The sequence below is a fragment of the Astyanax mexicanus genome, chromosome 21, assembly GCF_023375975.1.
Source record: "Astyanax mexicanus isolate ESR-SI-001 chromosome 21, AstMex3_surface, whole genome shotgun sequence".
Taxonomy (NCBI): domain Eukaryota; kingdom Metazoa; phylum Chordata; class Actinopteri; order Characiformes; family Acestrorhamphidae; genus Astyanax; species Astyanax mexicanus.
Window position 1 is genome coordinate 13,292,237 of NC_064428.1, and position 13,524 is coordinate 13,305,760.

At 37.0% G+C, this 13,524-nt stretch overlaps 1 long non-coding RNA gene across 2 annotated transcripts; it reads left to right on the top strand.

The window, feature by feature from the left end:
• Window positions 1–3,504: 3,504 nt before the first annotated feature.
• On the top strand, window positions 3,505–4,260 carry LOC125785954 (uncharacterized). Of its 2 annotated transcripts, none has more exons than XR_007428223.1 (3): window positions 3,505–3,671; window positions 3,768–3,804; window positions 4,189–4,260. It is a non-coding gene; the product is annotated as an uncharacterized LOC125785954 (long non-coding RNA). The 2 variants fall into 2 exon arrangements; XR_007428222.1 differs by lacking the exon at window positions 4,189–4,260 and adding an exon at window positions 3,949–3,994.
• The last annotated feature ends 9,264 nt before the right edge of the window (window positions 4,261–13,524 follow it).

A 13,524-nucleotide genomic window follows, 5' to 3' on the forward strand; every position in this document is an offset into this window, starting at 1 on the left:
TTGGATTAAACTCATTTTTACACTCTGTTGATCATGTTTTCTCAGCAGTTCTCACATCAGTTCAACCTAAAGATACAAACACAGATTTTCTGTGTTCAGTCTCGACGTTTGTATTTATGTGGACAAAGTGTTGTCTGTGTTCTATCAGCAAATATAAACTGACAACTGACCCGTAACGTCTGGGGTGGCCACTAGAACGGCCAATCCTCCAAAATCCCCCCAAATATATTATCCTACAGGAAATCACCGCTCAACATCCCCCCTTTAGATCAGGCTGAGTTTACAGAACACCATTCAGATAGAAATAAAACAACATATTCTCCTTCATTCCTCTGTTTCCCTCCTGATTCCCTCTAAAATGGATTTCATCTCCAAAGCAGAGGCAATCTGCCGGAGAGGCAGCTGTCTGTTATAGAGAGGCTCTGAGGACGAGCCACAGCAGACCCAAAAAATGGGATTTGACTTGTTTTCGCTGTGTCTCGAGCAAATACTCATAAAAGCTCCTCACAAAAGCCACTTTATTCATCCTCAACACCTGCCTCCTGCCTCTGACTCACACAGCCTTATTGCCTTACCACCAGATATATTATATGTATTGCATATTTATATAAATATAATATCATATCATATATTATATAGATGTATTACACACAGAGTGATCTACTTTAAACGTTTTTTTTTCCTTTATTGTTGGTGATTATCTCTTACAGCCAATGAAAATTGGAATATTATATAAGATCAATTGGTGCTGCAATCACAAATATGTAATATTGGATCCTTTTCCGCAATAAATAAATGAGAAAGTATACACAAAATATTTTTGTCTCTATTCTTTAACTGGGTTCTCCGCATCTTTTTTTATTACTTGTATGTGGCAGATGATGTTTTAGGCTTGTATTTATGTAGAAATATAGAAAACTCTAAAGGGTTCACAAACTTTCAAGCACTAAATCCTTAATGTAGTTGTGGAGCCGTCTGCCAATGGTGCTGGCACTTGCAAAATGACTCATGGAGCGCATCACAGTTCACTGAATGTCTACAATTGTGGCTGTTAGGTCACTCTATGACAGAGGTCACTAATAGGTGGACCCAGACTCAGACGTTGTCCAATCCGGACGCAAACCGATAAACTACTGAGAAGGATTTAATTTTGACCTTGTTTTTTTAAAGCGACAAAATGTTTGTTGTCTTTATGGTTTACGTGCTTTACAGCGCAGTAAACTTACAGACCAATGACGTGTGCTTTAAGAGCACCAAACGCTCTCCTCTGCCAATCAGATCTGTGCAGATACGAGAGCGCGGAGCCACACAGGTGAAGCAGGCGGTGAGAAGTGGGAGAATAAAGCAAGAAAAGCTAATACAGATGGTGCGCACCAGAAAAAAACATTAAAATACTACCTTTATAAAACATATTAACAGTAATGTATCCGGACGGTGTTACTTGGAGGAATTAAAGAGAAACAACCGAGACAAGAGTGCAAAATAGTCCACTTTACTCCACCTGATCAGAACTCCTCAACAAGAAAAAACTCCCTCTCTCGCAGGAGCGCTCTCTTTACTCTCAAAACAACCCTACCTCAACACTAAGGCAACCCCCAGGGGACAAAAAGCATAGGCAACTCCCCCCATCAGTTTTACCCACAACATAATAAAGTCTGATACAGTAATAATATTAAATAAAATAAAACTGCTGTTTTTTAAAAAAAGCTGATATTCTGGCCAAGGTCAGCAAACATTTCTCCATATATTGTATATTGTATTTATCATTCATGTAATTATTTTTATGACAGGCAGGCGCAAATCTGATATAAATAAAATTAATTAGAATAGATATATCATTTTGAAACAAAATGAACATACATATTCACATTATCAGACTCGATAAGTTAAATTATTGAGGGTGTTTCCATTTATTTTTTATGATAGTTTGATAATGTAATTATTGTGACAGGCCTATTTAAAACAATAAATATTGTTTAAATATACTAGTATGTGTAATTTGTTTTGTCTTTCAGTTGTTGATGATATAAATCACTGACAGAACTACTATAGGCTTCTTCAGAGTAAAGGATATAATACTGAATCATAACGCTAGTTAATTTTGGCGACAGTCCGGACCTTGGCCTGACGAAATGTTCTCTTACTGGACCGAACTGAATTCTAATTAAAAACCCCTGCTCTTAGTGTTTGGTTGGTAAAACTTTACTTGGATGGTCCATTTGATGGACTCTTTGATGCTCAACTGATTTCAACTAACATTCAACTACATGTCTATTAAATGCAAATGAACTAAAAGGTGAAAGTAAATGATTCTCTATTGAATACAACCCAACATTCAACTCTAATCCAAACGCTTATCTTAATATTTTAGGATTGGGTTTAGGGTTAGATTTTAAGTTTAGGTTAAGGTTAGGGTAAGGGTTAGGTGTAGTGTTAGATTTTAGGGTTGATTAAAGGTTAAGGTTAGGTTGGGTGTAGGGTTGGATTTTATGGTTGATTAAGGGTTAAGGTTAGGGTTAGGTGTAGGGTTTGATTTTAGGGTTGATTAATGGTTAAGGTTAGGGTTAGGTGTAGGGTTAGATTTTAGGGTTTATTTAGGGTTAAGGTTAGGGTTAGGTGTAGGGTTAGATTTTATGGTTGATTAAGGGTTAAGCTTAGGGTTAGGTGTAGGGTTAGATTTTAGGGTTTATTTAGGGTTAAGGTTAGGGTTAGGTGTAGTGTTAGATTTTATGGTTGATTAAGGGTTAAGGTTAGGGTTAGGTGTGGGGTTTGATTTTATGGTTGATTAAGGGTTAAGGTTAGGGTTAGGTGTAGGGTTAGATTTAATGGTTGATTAAGGGTTAAGGTTAGGGTTAGGTGTAGTGTTAGATTTTAGGGTTGATTAAAGGTTAAGGTTAGGTTGGGTGTAGGGTTGGATTTTATGGTTGATTAAGGGTTAAGGTTAGGGTTAGGTGTAGGGTTAGATTTTAGGGTTGATTAAGGGTTAAGGTTAGGGTTAGGTGTATGGTTGGATTTTATGGTTGATTAAGGGTTAAGGTTAGGGTTAGGTGTAGGGTTAGATTTTAGGGTTGATTAATGGTTAAGGTTAGGGTTAGGTGTAGGGTTAGATTTTAGGGTTTATTTAGGGTTAAGGTTAGGGTTAGGTGTAGTGTTAGATTTTATGGTTGATTAAGGGTTAAGGTTAGGGTTAGGTGTGGGGTTTGATTTTATGGTTGATTAAGGGTTAAGCTTAGGGTTAGGTGTAGGGGTAGATTTTAGGGTTTATTTAGGGTTAAGGTTAGGGTTAGGTGTAGTGTTAGATTTTATGGTTGATTAAGGGTTAAGGTTAGGGTTAGGTGTGGGGTTTGATTTTATGGTTGATTAAGGGTTAAGGTTAGGGTTAGGTGTAGGGGTAGATTTTATGGTTGATTAAGGGTTAAGGTTAGGGTTAGGTGTGGGGTTTGATTTTATGGTTGATTAAGGGTTAAGCTTAGGGTTAGGTGTAGGGGTAGATTTTAGGGTTTATTTAGGGTTAAGGTTAGGGTTAGGTGTAGTGTTAGATTTTATGGTTGATTAAGGGTTAAGGTTAGGGTTAGGTGTAGGGTTTGATTTTATGGTTGATTAAGGGCTAAGGTTAGGGTTGGGTGTAGGGTTTGATTTTATGGTTGATTAAGGGTTAAGGTTAGGGTTAGGTGTATGGTTGGATTTTATGGATGATTAAGAGTTAAGGTTAGGGTTAGGTGTAGGGTTAGATTTTATGGATGATTAAGAGTTATGGTTAGGGTTAGGTATAGGGTTAGATTTTAGGGTTGATTAAGGGTTAAGGTTAGGGTTAGCTGTAGGGTTTGATTTTATGGTTGATTAAGGGTTATGGTTACGGTTAGGTGTATTGTTAGATTTAATGGTTGATTAAGGGTTAAGGTTAGGGTTAGGTGTAGGGTTAGATTTTAGGGTTTATTTAGGGTTAAGGTTAGGGTTAGGTGTAGTGTTAGATTTTATGGTTGATTAAGGGTTAAGGTTAGGGTTAGGTGTATGGTTTGATTTTATGGTTGATTAAGGGTTAAGGTTAGGGTTGGGTGTAGGGTTTGATTTTAGGGTTGATTAAGGGTTAAGGTTAGGGTTGGGTGTAGGGTTTGATTTTATGGCTGATTAAGGGTTAAGGTTAGTGTTAGGTGTAGGGTTAGATTTTATGGATGATTAAGAGTTAAGGTTAGGGTTAGGTGTAGGGTTAGATTTTAGGGTTGATTAAGGGTTAAGGTTAGGGTTAGGTGTAGTGTTAGATTTTATGGTTGATTAAGGGTTAAGGTTAGGGTTAGGTGTAGGGTTTGATTTTAGGGTAGATTAAGGGTTATGGTTAGGTGTATTGTTAGATTTAATGGTTGATTAAGGGTTAAGGTTAGGGTTAGGTGTAGGGTTAGGTTCTATTTTGAATCATTTACATTCAACATAGGGTTAAGTTAAATTTAATGAACATTTAATTCAGTGTTAGTTGAATGTCAGTTGAGCATCAACAAGGCCATAAAATGGACCATCCAAGTAAAGTGTTACCGTTTGGTTTAGATCTCAGAGTTCCTTCATGTTGCTGGTGAATGCCTTCTTTTATCAATTGATGCAAACAGCGTGCTATGGTGATATTCACTCAGCCATAAAGAAGACCATCCAAATTCCTGGAGCCCTACAATTTGACCCCTCAAGAACATGTTTCCTGTGCTACCAACACTATAAAATACATGGAATCACAAGCATTAAAACTTAAAACCATAGCTTGGTTTTGTTGAAACTACCCACCAGGTTGATTCCTTGTAGGTTGATTCCTTCAAGGGGTAACATATTTTTGGACATTGAGCGATGCTCACAATCAGTGTTCAAAATCAAGTTTGAACCACTGATGCGCGTCGTTTTGATCAGTATCTTTTGTTATCTGTTACGGGTCATTGTTTTAAACTCGTTTTCTTGGCTCTGTCCCAATCTTCAATCTTTAGTCTTTAGTCTTCAACACCTCCTGGGATGAACTTGAGTGGAAAAATCAGTGTCTCAGAAAATTTGAATATTATATAAGACCAATTGGTACTTTTGGTAAGCAGTGTGGGCAGTGTGCCAAATCCTGCTGGAAAATGAAATCTGTATCGCCAAAAAATAGCTTTCAGCAGAGGGAAGCTGAGACTTGATTATAGAACACAGTGGATCAACACCAGCAGATGACAGGCATGTCCCTCCAAACCATCACTGATCATCAGTAAATTTAACATTTCATTTGAAGGAAAAATCAAGGATCTGGAGGCTCTTCTTTTTGATCAGTATCTTTTTTTATCTGTTACCGGTCATTGTTTTCAAGTTGTTTTTTTTCAATCTTCAATCTTTAATCTTCAGCATCTCCTGACATGAACTTCTGAGTGGAATGAGTGACGAGTGTGAGTCGTTCTGTAATTACACAGCGATTCTCAGCGCTGCTCTATAGCCACGAGCTGTTCACCCGTTCCCAGACTAGATAGAGCTCATCTCCAATCATATCATCAATCAATCATCCAGCGACAGGCCCTGCTGTACCGGCGGCGCCGCGGCGGGAGGGGTCCGTGCTCGGACCGACCCTCGCTCCGTGATCTGAGGCTGATCTTCACATTGTGACACTCAGACCGGACCGGCCTGACGCTTTTTTAGCTGTATAAGTGTTTAGTAATGTTCAATAAATGTTTATAATCCTTAACACAAGCATTATTGGTTATTCATTGTTTATATTTACACTTTCTACATGTACACTGAAAAAAATTATTACGAGTAAAATTTACTTTAAAAAAGTTTCTCAACTTTTTCTCGAATCCATGTGTTGAGACAGTGAGACTTGGTCTGTTTATAAAATAAATTAAATTACATAAAAGATTATGTAAATATTTGAATGTGTGTTTAACTAAATATATATTTAAATTTCAGTAATATTGTATAAATTAAGTAATTGTAACTACGTAATATTGTATGCAGAAATTATGTAAAGTTTACTAAAAGAAAGGATTGATTCAGTAAAAATAAATGAAGTAAAGTTCACTAAAAAAAGGATTGACTGAAGTTCAGTTCTCTTATTTACTCTGTGTAACATTTAAGTCTTGAAACCGAGTTGAAGTTACTTAAATTTATCTGAAATTAAATTTACTTTAAAAAAAGCAAATGCAGAAAGTTGCGAAACATTATTTTAAGTAAATAAAATCATTTTTTACAGTTATATGATTTATTATCCATCTTAACAAATGCTTCACTTGTAAATTTAGTTCAAGTACACTTCATGTGGAAGAACCGTTAATTACATTAATTAATGAAGTTGTTTAGTGTTTAACTAACATTACCTAAGCTTTGTTAATGTATTACCTCATGTCTTATTCATGGTAACTAATGCATTCATTCATGTTATTCAGTCAACACTTAATGTAAAGTGTTAGCAGAATATTTAATACTCAGAAGCTTTTTCTCGCTGCTTCCCACACACAGTTATCTACAGCAGCGCGTCGGCGCTCACATTATAATCGGCTGGAGCTGCAAATAAAGAACGCCGTTCCTCTCAAATCAGTAGCACACAAACGCCAGGAGAACGCTGGAAATAAACCCCCTGTGTTCTGCCAGCCTTTCATCTTTAATCAAAAGTAACCAATATAGTAACACTGCCTGTCAAAACCTCCGCCGCTAAATAAGGGCTTTTATTATAGATTTAATTATTAATTTATTTACGGTCGGCTGATACGTTACCGTATTAAAACTTGATGAAATTTATTCAGAGTGAACTGTTAACTTGAAGACACTTTATCTCTTCATTTATTGTCTTATTTTGACATTTGTTGGTCTTTTTCAGATGTTTACAATATTGTCAGTTTAATATGTAGTCATATCACGACTCACATAAAATATAAAGCCTTGGTCTCGCTTGTTACAAGAGTTTACCAGATTTCACTACTTATTACTCCAAAACGCTACAGTAAAATCACTTATAACTTTTATGTTTAATAGTGTGGAATGTGCTTTCCAAGGATTTTATGGTGTCATTTGATAACAGTTTGATTTGCTGGTTTTAATAGGATGCCAAAATCTCCAAAACAGACATTTCTTCCAGGTTTGTTCTCCAATTACTCCACAATGCTACAGTGGAATCAAATATAACTTTTATGGTTGATATTATAGAGTGTGTTTTCCAAAAATGTATTGGTGTCATTTGATTAGAGTTTAATTTGCAGGTTTTATAGAACTCCAAAATCTGGTTTATGCAAAACCGAATAGATTTTTTCCCCAGGTTTGATCTACAATTGCTCCAAAATGCTACAGTAAAATCACTTATAACTTTTACGATTAATATTATAGAATGCGTTTTCCAAGAATTCATTGGAGTTATTTGATAACAGTTCCATTTTCAGGTTTTATAGGACTTTAAAATCTACAAAATAGACATTTTTCCCAGGTTCGTTCTCTAATTACTCCAAAATGCTACAGTAAAACTACTTACTTTTATCTGTAATAAAACATAACCAATATACTAACACTGCCTGTCAAAACCTCCGCCGCTAAATAAGGGCTTTTATTATAGATTTATTTATGAATTTAATTATGGTCGGCTGATACGTTACCGTATTCAAACTTATTAGAACTGTTAACTTGAAGACACTTTATCTCTTCATTTATTGTGTTATTTTGACATCTTTTGGTCTTTTACAAAATGTTAAGCTTTAAAATTGTGGTCTTTTACATTGTGTTCTATACATAAAATGTTTAAAATATAGTGGATTTAACCTGAAAACAGATGTATTTTATTTTTAGAGGAAGAATGTTCTACCCCTCTATGTTGATTAGAGCTGGTTAAATGATGTTTATTGTATATTTTCCATGTTCAGTCTATGCAGGAACTGTGTGAGAATATTGGTGTTATTATGGGATGGATTATCACATGAGGAACATTAGAAACCTCTACCACTCAACGCAACGCAATGCATCAATTTTTTGTGTTTAAGGGTAACTAAACATCTTGATTTTAGCTGACTCCACCCTCAGCTCAAATTTGAAAAAGGCTAAAAAATGTGAGGGGTAGTTTGGGAGGGGCACTGGGTGATGTATGGGTTTAGAAGCGGGGCAGGAAGGAGAGCTGAAATTACCACAATTACCAGATTTTAAGCAGGACTGATATGTTTTTTATTACTGCAAATGAACACGTTTCTGCTATTAATGAAGAAAAAATATATGATTTAGGGTTTATTATGTTATAATTATTAGATAATTGTAGTTGTAAATGGAAGTTTTCTGGCTATACTGTAGGTATTTTCCAGCATGGCTCCACAGGTCGTTCTGAAATGAGAAACGGAAAATATAAGGGAAGACTTCCGAAGACAAATCCCTGATATCCCACCGCTCGGTTTGATAGTTATCTGAAATAAAAGGGCTGCAGGTACGATGGTGGGATGGATGGATCTCTGCAGGGATAATAGTTGGGTAATCAAAGCCAGAAGAAGATCTTCAGTACAGGAGAAACGCTGGCTTTGATCTGGGAGGTTCAGGCTTTAGTAATGAGGCGGTTGGATGAAGCTTGGGGACGGGTGGGGGTTGGTGGGTGGGGATGGTGGGGGTGGTGCAGTTTGAGACCGGACCACTTTATTATCTGTGTTGGAAAGATGAAAGACCCTCTGAACTTCTGAAGTTCTGCTCAGCGCTGGAACCACCACGGCAACACAGCTGGAGACCGTCTCAACCACCTCTCTCCAGTTCAACCAGTACAAACTGATTACAATACTGTACTGTACCCCCAAAACCCCACCCCCACCATCCCATACCATCCTATTACAGCCCAGCATCTCCACCGTCCTGAAACCTGCTGCCTGGAGACGGGATTCATTATTTATGCAATAGAGATGCTATATCATATCGCATGCAATAAAACAATTTCATTTTCCTTTTGTTGCAGTAGTGTATTTATTTATATATATACATATATAAACATAACAGTTCATTTATACAGTTATATTCAATAATTACAATATACTTTTACAAATATATCATTTTTAATATAAATATTTAAATATTTAATATAATTAAATTTGAATATGCTCAATAATTAATACAATTATTTTATTTTCCCAAAAATAATTAAATAAAAATGTAAACTTTTCTGTAAATGATTTTATGTAAATCCCTTTAAGAAAATATAATTTGATTAATCCCCCTATTTTTAAAGAAATTGATCTTTCTGAAATATTTTCTGCAATTTCAGAAAATTGTCCTTGATTTGATGAAATAATTTTGATCATTTAAATTTTGTTCAAATGTATTTAAATAATTTCATACTTCCAAAATATAATAAATGCCCTAATTTAAAAAAAAAAACAATAATTCCTTAAAAACATAACACTATTAATAATAATAATAATAATAATAATAATAATAATAATAATAATAATAATAATAATAATTTAAATAGCACATTTCATACATTAATTAGGAAATGTTTATACAAAATCCAGCAATTAACCGCTTTATAAATCATTATAAAAAATGTTATATAAGTTATGAGGTCAAATAATAAAATACCCAGCAAATCAATCAATTCAAGAAAAATAAGAGCAGGTAAAAAAAAACACAAAATGAAGAAAATAAGAGTCATAAATGGAAGTAATTTGAAGATGTAGTTAATAAAAGTAAAAATAATAAAAAAGTATGATTACAATAAAATACATAGAATAAAGCAATCAGATAGGTACCAGATAGTGTAGGTAGGTGTTTCCAATAATTTGGCCACAATAAGTGAAAGCAAAGGGTAGTGCAGGTGTTTCCAATAAAGTGGCCACAGCAACTGAAAGCACAAGGTACAAGCTAGTGTATGTGTTTTTTAAATAAGGTGGCCACTTTATTGGAAACACCTACATACCTACCTACTGTACCATGTGCTTCCACTCGCCGTGGCCACTTTATTGGAAACACCCACATACAGTACCATGTGCTTTGACTCACTGTGGCCACTTTATTGGAAACAGTGAGTGAAAGGCCAAGGCACAAGGTACAGTAGGTAGTGTATGTAGGTGTTTCCAGTAAAGTGTTTTTTTTTTTTTACAGGACTGGGTTTATTACATTGGTGTCAGAAGTGGTTTTGAGTACACGAGTTTAAATGTTAAAAGCCGCTTATTTTATGTGGAATAAATAAGTATAAGACACCTTTATATACAGATTTTTTATATCTACACACAGTAAAGTGGAGCTGTTCAGTCTGCATATTCCTGAGATATTTCCAATTATGAAAATGTGATGTCAGGAAAACTCCAGCGTTTTATTCAGCATCGGCTCGGCCCGGCTCGGCCGGCTCAGCAGCAGCAGCAGCAGCAGCAGGTGCGTTTGACTGGCAGGAGCCCTGGGTTGTTAAGTCCAATTGCTGCTACCAAATGGCATCAGCTCCCCGCTGTAATTGCCCTGCACCGCGAGCGCGTGGTTTACGGGGGGGCAGGAAGTCGAGGAGGGTCCAGACCCCCGCGTTTGACATGCAATTACGGCCCGACTCGTCACGTTAGAAATAATCTCCGGGAGCGCTGCGGAACTTTCCGGTACGGCGGGAATATCGGCCTAGAAACGGCGTTCTTTATTAGCGGCACCGGCTTATTTTAGAGCACGGTTTAGTGCAGCCGACCGAAACTAAGCTGTCAGAGATTTGGCTTGTAGATTGTTAGTGTTCTGTTGGGCTGACGGTGACCCGGACTGACCCCGACTCTTCAGCACTAATTGGACCACTTCAGTCCGGAGTCAGCGGAAACCGCCAGCAGGACTCACTGAGCAAAAATAGCAAACAAGTTTCTAATAAAGTGGCCACGTGAAGTAGGAAAGTTGGGTCAGTGCAGAGATTTATTATTTATAAACATAATAAACTTTTATTAAAGGTCTCTTTCCATAATTTTTTTCCTTCATGTGGATTCATTTGTGGATTTCGGCTCTTGCTCATGAATATTCATACATGCAAACACATCGCCTCTGATTGGCTAACAGCACTGTGAGACATTGAGACGGACAACAGTTAGAAACGTTTTAAAATAAAGACATTTTTACACTAATAACAATTTATATAAACTATACTGACCTAGTCTTAGAGTCTCTGTAAAACACCAAATCCACCGGAGATCCTATTTAAACCTAGAAAGTAAAAATCCACCCCGGGATTTTTAACTAGTGTAAACAGAACTGTTCTAAACAAACGCCTACCTATCTCAGTTGTACTTGGCTAGTGGTGTTCCTCCATAGACTAATTCTAACAAATTCTAAATTGTAAAAGTAAGACTCCTTCATAAAGGGTTTTTAAATACTTTATAAAGTAGTTTAATAATGATTATAAATAATGTTGTTAATACATTAATAAACACTTACAACACACAAACAGAAGGAACAACTGTCACAAAAGTGATATTGGCTATCAGGTTATCAGGTTAGCAGCAGCAGGGAGGACGTGAGGCGGACGTAAACGCAGGTAATGTATTTATTTACATAGACAATAAACAAAAACTAAACTCAAGACAAGATACAGGACGAGAAAGGACTACTGGAACTAACATAAATGAACTACAAAACAAAGAAACAGCAACCTGACGGCATGAAACACACACACAAGACCAGACAACCACATGCTCAAACACACGGGCTTAAATACACACAAAGGGATCGGAAAACACCTGTGAACACTGATGAAGGGGCGGAGCTACAAATAGAAACAGGTGGGAGCACTAAAGACATGGGCGGAGACAAGGGGAGAGCCATGTGCCATGTGAAGAACATGGAGGCTGACGGGGACAGGACAAAGATGTGACATTGGCTTTTTTAGCATATCTAATATAATAGTATAATGTCAGTTTAGTCATTTAATATGTTACATAGTTAAATGAATAAGGTTACTAACAGAAATGTGAATGCTGACTGATGGAAAAGACTGTTTATGTGTTGTAACTGCTTATTAATGTTTTAAAACCTAATTAATTACCATTAATAAACTCATTTTGAAACTATTTATAAACCCTTTATTAAGGAGCCTTCATTTAAAGTGGTACCAAATAACTTTTTTGCTTTTGGGTGATCTTATTCCGCTCCTGGTGCAAAAATTCGAGCAGATCGAATGGATTGATTACATTCCCAAGGTTCTCAATGGTGTTCAAATTTGGAGATTGACCGTCAACTTATGCAAATGTCAGCAACCACAGAATGACCTACAAATCAAGTGACCTACAAAAAGAATGGCTAGTGGCCTTTCTATGAAATTTGATTTGATTTTAATTCTAGAAGTGTATGTTACACAAGGCAAACCATTCCTTTCGTTTTTTAACCTTTAAACCACTTGTGGTTTACCTATGATTGAGAAACGCTATAAACAACATGTTTGACAGCTTCTTTCTTATTACCTCCCCCTCTCTACAGCACAAACGAGGCCTGGGATAAAACCTACTGTATTTCTGAAAGGTTAGGTCTGCTGCCTACAGCGAGGCATTGAGGGTTCTGTCAGAAATTACAAAAGGGGATGTTCCGGTCCGGCGGTCGGCCGGGCTGAGCGCCGAACCCAGACGCTCCGCACCGCTGTCCTCCTGGCGTTACAGCCCGTTAGCGCAGCTCGGCGCTAAACGGCAAAAAAACAAACAAATAAAAAAAATCACACTAAAAGCACGGCGGGTGAACAAACAACCCAAAAAAACCCACATCACTTTCAGTCTAATTGCATCAGAGGCGCTGAGCTGACAGTATCAAAAGCGAAAACGTGCTTAAAAGGATAGCGGTCAATACGCCGCCGGCTCGCTCGGCGAAAAGGCCACGGAAAACAGTCGCTCAGCGTCGAGGCTTCAGTTGAGACTCAAATATTCCTGACAGGTTGAACCCCCTCTAAAAAACACTTTAGCACAGATTCGGGAGGCCACGCCGGCGCGGGATTGGGCAGCTGTCACCGCAGCGCCACGCTGACTCTAATGGGTTTGTCAGACTTTCTCTTTCAACGCCAACCTCACCTGACAGACGAGGCGGTTTAAGTAAACAACTCGTTCACCTGCCTGCCGTCGCTTATTCGCTTATTTATTTAGCCGAGCACTTTGGAGTCTCTGAAAGCTGACAGTTCCTCGTTCAACATTAAAAACCGTTATGCGACGCTCTTCATTTTTTCAAGCAGAGTCAGGAGTTAGGAACTCGCTATCTCTACTCTAAAACATCTGAGCTGAGGTCAGTTTAGGGCACTCAACCAATTTCTCCCAAATTCCAAACAAAAATATTGCATTTATTTGCAGAAAATGGCAAAGAAATGACTGAAATAACGAAAAATAAAAAAATATGTTTTCAGAGTTTTCAGACCTCAAATAATGCAGAGAAAAGAAATTCATATTCATAAAGTAGTTTTAAGAGGTTTTTTTTTATGCATCTTGGAATCACGTTCTCCTCCACCACTCTTACACACTGCTTTTGGATAACTTTATGCTGCTTCACTCCTGGTGCAAAAATCCAAGCAGTTCAGTTCAGTTTGGTTTGGTGGCTTGTGATCATCCATCTTCCTCTTGATTATATTCCAGAGTTGTTATTTTT